This window comes from Macaca fascicularis, chromosome 13 (assembly GCF_037993035.2).
Source record: "Macaca fascicularis isolate 582-1 chromosome 13, T2T-MFA8v1.1".
Taxonomy (NCBI): Eukaryota; Metazoa; Chordata; class Mammalia; order Primates; family Cercopithecidae; genus Macaca; species Macaca fascicularis.
Window position 1 is genome coordinate 91,695,569 of NC_088387.1, and position 12,226 is coordinate 91,707,794.

Below are 12,226 nucleotides of genomic sequence, written 5' to 3' on the forward strand. Positions count from 1 at the left end.
TGAGACAAAGAACTCTGGGTAACACCTCAAACAAGACTGCTTCACCTAGACCATATAACTGGCAAGCAGCAGAGACAGGATTTAAACCTACATCCATTTAACTCCAAATCCTGAACTGTTTCCAATAAACAACTTTACATTTGTGTAGCACAAATTCCAGGCTATGAAAGAAAGGAGGACTCCATGGTGCAGGCAGAGAAAAATGCCATACATTGTTCAAAATAGTATCAGAGTGGCAGTTATCTACTAATATGAATACCCTAAGTTACTGGCATTGCTGAAATGAGGTGATGAAGAGTATGGCTGACAATGCATTAAAAAATAAGAAGAAACAGCCGGGCGCGGTGGCTCACGCCTGTAATCCCAGCACTTTGGGAGGCCGAGGCGGGTGGATCACGAGGTCAGGAGATCGAGACCATCCTGGCTAACACGGTGAAACCCCGTCTCTACTAAAAATACAAAAAACTAGCCGGGCGTGGTGGCGGGCGCATGTGGTCCCAGCTACTCGGAGGCTGAGGCAGGAGAATGGCGTAAAACCCGGGAGGCGGAGCTTGCAGTGAGCCGAGATCGCCCCACTGCACTCCAGCCCCGGCGACAGAGCGAGACTCCGTCTCAAAAAAAAAAAAAAAAAAAAAAAAAGAAGAAACAAAGTAACAAGAAGACCAACAAAGCTAAGCTCAGTTTAAATTAATGAGGCCTAGATTATGAATGTAAAGAAAGTTTTAAAAATAACTATTCAAAGAATCAACAATGAGAAATTGAATCACTAAACTTAAGCAAAAGCATTAAGTCCAAAAGTGAATGAGAAAAAAATTTGTCAGAGGCTGCTACAAATGAGTAAATTACAATTTATTTACAACAAAATTATTTACAAAAGAGTAAAATGTTTTTCAGATATTTAACAAAATGCTACAAAAATAGTTATTAATGCACAGTCTACCATTCTTAATAAAAACTCAGTTTTTCTCTAAAAGATTTTTATCCTTGATTATACCTAGAATCCTGATAAAAAAGCAATTCAGTGTAAAGGTTAAAAAATATAAAAAGTTAAGCTACTTAAATTCCACATAACTAATAATTACAAAAGCAACATTCTAGAAGTTATTGGGGATGGCATTTCTCCAAGAAATTAAATGAGTTAGTGGGATTAAAGTAAAAAGGAACTGGTATTAGGGTTGCCTTGTATTGTGTTTACTCCAAGCACTTTGGTTTATATCAGAAAATGTGGAGTCTAGAGGATATATACAGGGCATCTTCCCTAAGTATCAGTTTTACTATATTTTGGAAAGAATACTTTTACCTTCATACACAAGCACATAAAGTAGATCATAAAAGTCTCATGAAACTTACGATCTAGCAGAGGAATCTAATTCTGAAATAAGTAAATAGTGACATTGTAATAAGGGCTATGAAAGCTATAACAAGAGTTGTATGCTCTTACAGGAAGGCCAGAAATAATAACAGTAGTAGAGCTAAAGTAGAGAAGTTTTGTTTTGGTTTTCAGCTTTTGTTTATGGGTTTATTGGGGGCTGCCGAGGTGGAGATAGGGCTGAAGAAAGCAGAGTGTGTATGGTATCCCACATCCCTGGGCAGGTAGGTGTTTGTTAGATTCAAGGAACTGAAATGAGATTCAGATAAGCATTTTTAATAATAAAAAATAGGACCATAATATCTTTATAACTCTAGAGAGGGAGGATGCTAGGCTTAACATTAATCCATTGCATTTGCATATGACACATTACATAGAGTTTACAAATCACTTTCCATTACACTCTCATTTGACCTTTGCGGCAACCTACAAGACAGAAAAGGTAGGAATTTTACAAACAAAAAAATGGGTTTGTGCCCAAGTCATAAAGCCAGATAACGGAAGCACTGGAGGTATCGCTGATCCTACTGAACATCCTCTAGTTATCATATGCGTGTCCACATGTCCACCACCTATACAATACCCGGAAGAAAGACCCCAAGAAACTCCACTAACTGAGAGGCTACTCTGTGCCAAGGACAGAATCAGAGGCAAAAGGTACAGTGAGCTGGCCTTACCCTACAGGATTCCCGCAACCAACTAATTCAGAAAGAGGGATCCCAATATGGTTTGGGTCTGTGTCCTCACCCAAATCTCGTGTCGAATTCCAATCCCCAATGTTGGAAGAGGGGCCTGGTGGGAGGTGACTGGATCATGGAGACAGATTTTCCCCTTGCTGTTCTCATAATAATAAATTCTCATGATATCTCGTTGTTTATAAAAATGTGTAGCACTTCCCCCTTTCTCTCTCTTCCTCCTGCTCCGGCCATGTAAGACAATCCAGCTTCCCCTTTGCCTTCTGCCAAGATTGTAAGTTTTCTGAGACGCCCCCAGCCACGCTTCCTGTACAGCCTGTGGCACCATGAGCCAATTAAACCTCTTTTCTTTATAAATTACCCAGTCTCAGATAGTTCTTCACAGCAATGCAAGAACAGACTAATACAGACCCCAATATATTATGTGTATCTCCACAGCAAAGAAGTCAAGAATAATACATAACCACCTATCTCATCAAAAAACAAAAAATGTTTTCATGTAAATCTTTAGAAAAACCATGAGGCAAAGAAGTTTGATACCTACTGACTGCTTAGACTTATACTCCAGGACTCACACTCTACTAACAACCACACCTGTGTAATCCATCCAACACCCTCTCCTCTGTCCTTTCACCCCCACCCTTACTTTCTTTACCTATGAAATGAGAAGATTGGGGCTCCATTGGTGGTTCTCAACAAAATGGCACTACCCATCTAACAGCATTTTGGAATCTGTTGGTGATTTTTCTTTCCTTTTTTTTTTTTTTTTTTTTAACTTCTAGCATAATCATACCTTATATTGCATTTTAAATTACATTCCTTTCATTTTTCCTTTATATTGCAATTAGAGAATTATTACTATATTCTTTTTTTTATGGGGTAAAAATTTTCATTAGGAATTTCATTTCAGGACACTGAGAGTATTAGAGTATTAGTAAGGAGAGTATTAGAAATATTTAATATGAAAGGGGGGCTATGGATTAGACAGAATTAAACATTAACAGACTAGATGGTCTTGAAGGTTCTTTCCAGTTCTATAATTTACTGATTTTATGAATATTTTGAGCACAAATAATGAGACAAAGAACACTGATAAAGAGAGTGTACATAATGATTTGTGGGCAAGAACAAAAAATCCTAAATCTGCTTCTGCACTTGATTAAATAATTAAATTTGTAGGAAAGCAATTACATCTTACTGCCTAAAATATTACATAGCAGAATACTATGTACTTTACTTTTAAGAAAAGATTAAAATGTCAAAAGCAAAATGATCTTATAATAGGAACTGACAAACCCAAGTTCAAAAGGAAGTTCTGGGATTGGCAAAGATTCAGCCCATATGTCCCAATGATCAATTTAAAAAAAAAAAAAAAAATCACACTTCATGGAATGGTTATATTGTGAACCAAACCTGGAATCATTAAGATAAACATATAGATTTAATATACTTCCCTCCACCCCCAAACAGAGAAATTGGTGATACATTTCAAAAAAAATATCAAAAATGATTAAAACAGAAAGATGAAGCTTTGAGGATCAACTGATCAATTTTTCCATGGGAAGAGCACAGGAGAGAATACAGAAATTAAGAAGACATGGCACCCCTTGAGCAAGCCAACATTCCAAAGCTACTGCAGATGTTTTTTTGTTTTTTTTTCAAAAAAATAAATAAATAAAAGAATGCCTACTATAGGTTAGGCACCCCCCATACACACACTTACATATATGTATGTATACTTATATTTACAGGTTTATATTTTTGGATATCATAACACTTAATAATCATAACCTTTCAAGGCAGATATTACTGTCCACTTTCACTTAGGAACAATATGAGGTTAAAAGACAATACAGGGATTTCCAGCTATCAGGACCATGTGAAACAAGTCTTTCAAAAATAAGCCTAAAAGCCTCTGAAGAAAAAAGCTGTCGAAATTTACACAAACTTGACTCTGTAGAAGAGTTCTGCTAAACTTCACCCACTGACTTAATATTATATATGAAACTATTTTGGTTTTGGTTTTGGTCTTTTTGTTTTTTGGTTTTAAGACAGGGTCTCGCTCTGTCGCCCAGGCTGGAGTGCAGTGGCGCAATCATAGCTCACTGCAACCTCAAACTCCTGGACTCCAGTGATCCTCCTGCCTCATCATCCTGAACAGCTGTGACAACAGGCACACACCATCATAACCTGGCCAATTTTTTTTTCTATTTTATTTATTTTTAATTACTTAGTTGGTTATTGAGTTATTAGACTGACTGATTGTAGAGATGGCAGGATCTCACTATGTTGACCAGGCTGGTCTTGAACGCTTGGCCTCAAGAGATCCTACCACCTCGGCCTCTCAAAGTGCTGGGTTATAGGCACGAGCCACTTTGCCCAGTCAAAACTACTTTTTAAATAACTAATGCCTCTATGTACTAAGAACTTCCATGACCATTACCTAATTTGATATTTCAACATTTTATCTTAGTTGGTATCATATTTAAGATATTCATCTGATTTGACAGCCCCCATTATTCTAGTCCATAAAGGAAGAAGAAAAAAGATCAGTGGTACCAGGGGTTAGGGAGAGAATGTGACAATAAAGGGATAGCACAAGGAGTTTTCTAGAGCGACAGAACTGTTCTGTATCTCGACTAGAGTTGGGGGTTACACAACTACACATATATTAACATTTACTGATGTATGTCAAAAGAAAAAAAAGTCAGTTAAAAAAATTTAACTGCACTTCTTTAACAGCATGATCTAGAACATACTTGGTATGAGAATATTCCTCCTGGACTTCATTTGCTTTCAATGCCACAGTTTTTAGCTCATGAAATAAAATGACTTTGTAGAAATACTTCAGTCCTCTGATTGTTCAGTTTTTTATGTACGTTCTCATGAAACAGTTGCCAATTTATTTTTTAAAACATCACTAAGTTCTATTGATATATCAACATTTTAAAAATCCAAGTTATAACAAAGTCAGACTTCACAAAAGTTACTGCCTTCCAAATTTCCTTGAGCTCCACTATATGAAAGTCTGTATTAAATAATAAGAAAGTCTATTTTAAGTCTCTGCTCACAACCATTTCAATCTTAGGAGGGAGGGAGACAAAATTTACTGAGTATCTACCTCCACGTGTGTGTCAGACATCACTGCAACTGTCTTGCTTCACTAGACAATCTCACCACCCCTGGGAGGGCGGTGCCTTTCCAGTTTTACAAACAAAAAACATGGGGTTCAGTAGGTTAAACAATGTAGCCCACGGGTCTGGGCTAATAAGGTAGTGGTGCCAAAATAAGCCAGAGCTTTTTTAAAAAGAGCTAATTTTAATGTGCCCCAAAAATAAGGGGATAAATTTACAGTATGTGGAAATGTATAAATGAAATTCACAGTCAGTGCAAAATACTGATTTGTCATCTCTAAAAATAGACAACTGTCAAGTTATTTGCTATGTGATAAAAATTCTTCCAACCAAGAAATCTGAGATTATGCTAACAAGTCAATTTCATGCACTAGATTTTACTAGTAACAAAGAAAGCAAGCTCTTCAGTATTGCTTATTACCAAGAACTAAAAATATCTAGCATTTTAGGTCAAGAACATAACTTATTAGTGATGTTCATCACATAAGCAGTAACTCAAGGAAAAAGTATCCTATACCCAAAGGGTTTTTTTTTTTTTCTTTTCTGTTTTTCTGCCCCCAACTCTTAACTTCTTAAGGAGTTCAAACTCCTACTGTTAAAATTCAAGGTCTTCTACAGCCTGGCCCCAAGTTAATTTTTGAAATTTCCTCTAACTATTCAGCTTCTTAACGCTATACTCAAGCCACAGCTGAATTCTTTCTATTGCCCAAGCTCAATTTATACCTCATGTCTAAGCATCTGCTCATATACCCGCTTTACTCCTCTTAAGGAAATTCAACCCCATCCTACAAGACCAGCTCAATTCTCTCTTCCTACAGTAACCCTACCCAAACCATCAGTTCAAAAAAGTCTCCTTCTTTCCCTAGAAGTATAAGACTTATCTATTCATAACGTACATAGTGTTATTGTGTAAAACTGATATTTATCTCACTTTTTTTCATGTATGTTTTATTTCTACACGTCAGAGACCTGTTACATCTATTCTTGTATGATCCTTACCTACTGGGTAGCCAGAAAATGTGTATTTTTTAAAATTTTAGGTTACAAGTTAAATAAGATGGTACTTAAATATATGTATTGATACATATGATATATAAATGCCTAATGTATGCTCAACCTAGACATAGCATTACAGTTTCCCTTTAGGAATAAAACCATTTAAAACACACATTTTTTATCTTTTTTGCAATTAAAGGTTCTAAGCAGAGTAAATCCAACAGCAAATTCCTATATTCCCTTTTCTTATCACTAATTTAAATTATTATTTGGCCATGTACATTTCTCCCAGAAAGTACAGTTACACCATCTACATATAACATACAAAAGTTGTGGAGTACTACCACAAATGCAATTAATAGGCTAAAATTAAGGCATAAACAAGCAGCCTTAGAAGTGGTAGCTACAAATAAATATTCACTCTTGGGAAATTAAAAATAAATCTACAAGCAAAATATAAATACAAGCTGGTACTAAGGCCATCTGCTAAGCTTTTAAATTCTAGTGGGTTATCTATGCACATACTACCATATGAAATAATGAGAGTCAGAAATACAGTAAATCATAAGGTCACCTAGTTTAATAAGGCAATACGACACAATGGTTGACAGCACAGGCTCTGGAGGCAAACTATACAGACCCTGTCTAACTCCATTACTCACTCCACTAACAACGTAGCCTTAAAAGCAAGTTAACAACCTCACTGTGCCTCCATGAGTAATAACAGTACCTACCTCAGGATAAGCATTGAGTTAATATATGTAAAGTGCTTAGAAGAGTGGCTGGTATATGGTAAGTGCTCAATAAATATACTACTGAATTACACATGGCACTAATATATTTACTGTTTCAATTAATATATTTTATCAAACATATACTTTTATCCATGGCCAGTATATTTACAGATGTACTTGGGTTTACCAGATACATACTATCTTCTATTTCACCAGATGAGTTTCTTTCCCATATAAACTATACCTTCTTTCTCATTTAGGACTTTCTACAATAGCAATATCCAACAGAAATATAATGTAAGCCACAACCGTAATTTTAATTCTTCTAGTTGCTATGTTTTTTAAAAGTAAATAATATATTTAACCTAGTATGTCTAAAATGTTATCATTTCAACATGTAATCAATCCAAAATAAATTAACAAGACACTGTACATTTATTTTTTCATACTAAGTCTTTGAAATCTGGTGTGTATTTTACACTTACAACATATCTCAATTTGACTAGCCACATGACAAATAGTCAGTGCTATGTATTAGTCTAGTAGATGCCATATTGGACAGTGCTGCTTAATATACTTCTGCACATAGCTGTGTATACTGCATACTGATGACTACAAAAGTAAATATTCCATGCTGTATTAAATTTGTTGAAAACAAGTAACAATTTGGTATTATAATTCAAAATCTTAGACTTTTCAAACAGGAAGCATTTAAAGTACCTAGTTTCTCAAAACTCTACTTTACAGATGAAGAAACCCAGAGAAGTAAAATAATTTAGTGTATTGTAAGGGTTACCAGGAAAATTTCCTTTTTTGAGTCCTAAGTCTTCCTACAATCAAACTCCTCTTCAAAATCAGGGTAGCCCTGGGCCGGGCACAGTGGCTCGCACCTATAATCCCAGCACTTTGGGAGGCCGAGGCAGGCAGATCACGAGGTCAGGAGATCGAGACCATCCTGGCTAACATGGTGAAACCCCGTCTCTACTAAAAAAAATACAAAAAATGAGCTGGACCTGGTGGCACGCACCTGTAGTCCCAGCTACTTGGGAGGCTGAGGCAGGACAATCACTTGAACTCAGGAGGTGGAGCTTGCAGTGAGCCGAGATGGCGCCACTGCACGCTAGCCTGGGCGACAGAGTGAGACTCCATCTCAAAAAAAAAAAAAAAATCAGGGTAGCCCCTAAATTAGCTAAGACTGTGGTCAGACTATCCAGGTTTGAAGCCTAGCTTGGCCACTTAATAAGTGAAATTTCCAACCTGTTACTTCCTCAGTTGTAAAAAAATAGGGGTGATAATAGCAGTACCTACACATCAAGGGGTTGTGAAAATCAGATGAGTTAATACATATAAAGTATTTGGAACAGCAACTGGTGCAGAGTACACATACTGAGTAAATGCTGGTTATTATTAGTTATTAAAAGGAGGCTGGTATAGCTAGATTAAGACACATCAGTTTGGATTTAGACACAAACGCTTCACGTGAAGTTTAAGAGTGTGACCAGTTTTTTGCATGTTTTAAGTGCAATGGTGGGTTGCTTGTACAGAAGCAACTAGAGTCCTCACTGGCTCTCTTCAGGATGGGGTGGGGCCACAGAGCACGCCCTGATCCCTGCCTTACACAGACCTCTTAGCAGAATTACCCTTTCTTCCTTGACCAGATGGGACAGAATAGGCTCTTTCCCCACCTTGTCTTGCCTATGTAGTAAGAAACCGTGAAGAAGTTGTACTTCTTGGAGTGGAAATTCCTCCCTTTCTTCCCCACTGAGTCTAGGAAGGTAAAGAAGATAACATTAAATATGCTTTCACTGTACTCACATGTTGAGAACCGTATTCTCCAAGCCCACTCACTTGTGTGGTACAAAGGTGGAAAGGGGAATGCTGCTATCAGAACTATATCTGAAATACAAAATGTCTTTAATAAGATTAAGATACTTGCCAGGGTCACATTGTAGCAGATCTAGGGCTAGATCTATAGTCTAAGTCACATGTTCTCAACTGTAAACCAGGATGAGGTCATATGCTAACATATCAGTACAATGGAAAACTGATCCTGGGCCAAAAAATGATTACAGATTGAGAGGAAATGATTTGATGGTTTAAGATACAAAGTTCGAGTCCATAATTTTAACATTGTAATAGGATCTGAAGAATCTCCTTATGGTCAAGGTGACTGCCTTTGGGGAGCATCATTTGTTAATTCCTTATGGAAATATAGTAATGATATTGGAAACAGACACTGAGGACAGAATTCAGGATTGCTGAGAACCTAACACGAGCTTTGCACTGACTTGTTACACAACTCTGCACTCCAAGACTCTTTCTAGCTCCACAATTCTCAGCGTCTAGGGAAAGGGGTCTAAATTAATGCAGCCTAGGTGGCTGGAATCTGGAATGTGGGAGTTACTGAGTGCTAAAACTTATTTCCAGAGGAAAAAATGAAAGATAGTATCTAAGAGTCAGAATCTGAAAAAGCAAGAGTCAGGGACAACCAAGCTGTTTTCAATATAAACCATTAAAAGAAAAGAGAAAGTAAGGACAGTTCCAAGGTCAGTGCCATCAGGCAATTGCCATGTTGGTGAGGGATGTGGCTGCAAAGTCAGCACAATCTCAATCTGAAATCAGTCATTACTGAGCATGAAGCCAACATTACCTTTTTTCTCCAAGTTATAAATGTATGATAATAATCTACTGTTACTTTAGCAGCAAACTATGAAGATTGCACATACATGACCAAATTTTAGTGTTGGAAATTTTAAAACCTTACAGCCAAAGTAATCTGATACAAATTTACTAATATTCCTAATGATTGCTGTGATTCACGGTCTCTAGACCTAACTGGAAAAAAAATCATGTGATTCACTGTGGTAACTACAACTACTACAAAGCCAAACACTCTAAAAAGAGCAGTAAGGAAACCAGAGTTTTTCCCTGGGTTGATGCTGAAGACCTCTAAAGCTTTGATGGTTTTTCTTTTTAACAGCTTTATTAAGATATAATTCACATACCATAAAATCTACACATTTAAAGTGTACAACTCCACGATTTTTGGTATATTCAGAGTAGTGCAATAATCACAATTTTAGAACACTTGCATCACTCTCACCCTGGGTTAAGGAGTGCTTGTGGTCTGCTCTCCTTAACAGCTCTTTCTCCAGGTAGCCACATGGTTTCTATTCACCTGGTTCAGCACTTAGCCCAAGAGTCACTCCCTCAGACAGGACTTTGCTGACTGTACAACTTAAATTATAATACCAGCGTCATGTAACACACTTCAACTCCACCTAACACATCTCATCCTCATTTAACACACTTCAAGCCCCACTCATATTGCTGCCCACTCACCCTAAATCTCTATTTTTCTTAGGACTGGTTGTATTTAGCATTTCAAATATTTTACTTATTTTCTGTTAACTCTGAAAGGCAGATTTTTGTTTGTTTTATTAACTGCTATACTCCCTGGGGCCTAAAACATGACACATTGTAAAAGTTTAATGTTTACAGAAGGGAAAAAGGGAGAGAGAGGAAAGAAGGAAATGGCTACCCTACTACAAATGTCATTATTTTATGTCTGTTTCAATTTATTAAATTATGGATTTTCTATATCATTTTTCTCCTTTATAATCAAGGACGACTAATCAGAGAAAACTAAAATAAATGAAGGTCACTGAACTTAACACCATTGCAGACTCCAGTATCTATGCTTTAAAGATTTGTTCTCAACTTTGCCTTCTTTCAAGTCTTTACTGAGTGTCTTAGCTGGGTACCATGGGAAATACAAAAGAATTGTAAAGCAAAGTCACTTTCTTCCAAAGGCCTACCATCTATGTGAGCAAGACATGTATAAATTAAATGCATACCATCTTTCTTTCTGCCTTTGTTTTCGGTTCTTAAAAATGTGAATTAAAAGTACCTAGTAAATATCATAGAATTTTAGGAGAAAAAATAATCTACGTGAACTAGCATGGTCAGTAACTACCTCCTAGAGAAAGTAGGTTATTATAGTAGGTGGAACTGAAGTAGCAAATAGCACCAAACACATTATGGCTTAACAAAGTAATTTACCTCTTGCATATGTAATAATCACAGGGTGGAGGAGGAAGGCTCACATTGGTGGGGCAATTCTCTTACATAGTCATTCAGAGACCTAGGCTGCTTGCATTGTGGCTCTGCACTTCCATGGTTTCACATCACCTAGCAAAAAAGGAAAGAATGTGGAGGAACACTACATATCATTTTCCACTCACATTCCATTGGCTAGAACTCAGTCACAAGGAAAACAAGAGCTAGCTAGCTCCAGGTTCAGGATGAAGAGAACAAATTCTAGTAGGAATTTGGTAGTCTCTGCCACTGGAGGATTTGAAATGAACAAGGGAGGATGGGTGGCACATAACTGGGAAGGAGGGAACCACATGAACAAAAACAAGCAAATCAAAGCTAAGTAACAGTACACTGGAAGAGTGAGGACAAGTCTGGCTGTATTCTGGGGAGCAGCGAGAGAAGAGTAAGGGTGGTTAGTTCAGTGGTTCTCAAACGCTAAACTTAAAACCAATCCCCAATATATGTCAAATTTTCTACCATTCTACAATGAAATGAGAATAAATACAAGTTCATATCTTGTTAATAATGCTGAATTTTATAATTCAACTTCTGTAAGATATATAATGTGATAACAATATAAAAATTTCATGCTGTAAGTTTTTATACTAAAAAAAATTTTTAACAGGTCAGTTAAGGCTGTCAAAAGTTCTTTCTAAGATAATGCTCTTTCCTGACTATAACAAAGTCAGTCTTTATGCCATAGGCAATGAGGATTTACCGTCACTTTCCAGTTTATCATGTATTTTTAGTGGTTTAATATTTTCTAACAAGCCTGTATTGCTTTGGAAATTAGAAAAGATTTATTCCTAAAAGCTGTAAGGGTTTAAATATACAAAACAAGAGTTATCTGGGAGTGAGCAGAAAGGCTTACCAAACCACACATATAAACTATACTCAAAATACATGCTGAAAAGGTAGAAAGGTATCTGACTCTTCTGAACCCAATTTCAAACTATTCTATAAACATATAACATATATGACAAATACTAAGCCAAAAAGGGAGTTTAAGAAAGTAGTAAATTAGCATGCTAAGAACAATCTGCTATAGCATTAATCCAGATGTTCCTATAGCATTAATCCAAAGTTCCATTCCTAAATGAACTACTTTTCACTAAAAATGGCATTATCTTCTATTTTCCTATTTACTACAGGTTACATAGGAAAATGTTTAGTTAACATTAAATATAGCAATGAAGAAAG

At 36.5% G+C, this 12,226-nt stretch overlaps 1 protein-coding gene across 29 annotated transcripts in view; it reads right to left on the reverse strand.

Annotated features, from left to right (window-relative positions):
* Positions 1-12,226, reverse strand: part of LCLAT1 (lysocardiolipin acyltransferase 1) — a 216,060-nt gene that overhangs the window by 163,450 nt on the left and 40,384 nt on the right. For 3 of the 29 annotated variants that reach the window (XM_074012053.1, XM_074012046.1, XM_074012045.1), the window contains one exon: positions 10,991-11,119. The exons of 24 other annotated variants lie outside the window; for them this stretch is intronic. The gene's annotated coding sequence lies outside the window, so the exon portion shown is untranslated. Of the gene's footprint in view, positions 1-8,743; positions 8,825-10,990; positions 11,120-12,226 lie in introns of all 29 variants that reach the window. 2 more of the 29 variants (XM_065527221.1, XM_074012050.1) reach the window with 1 other exon arrangement.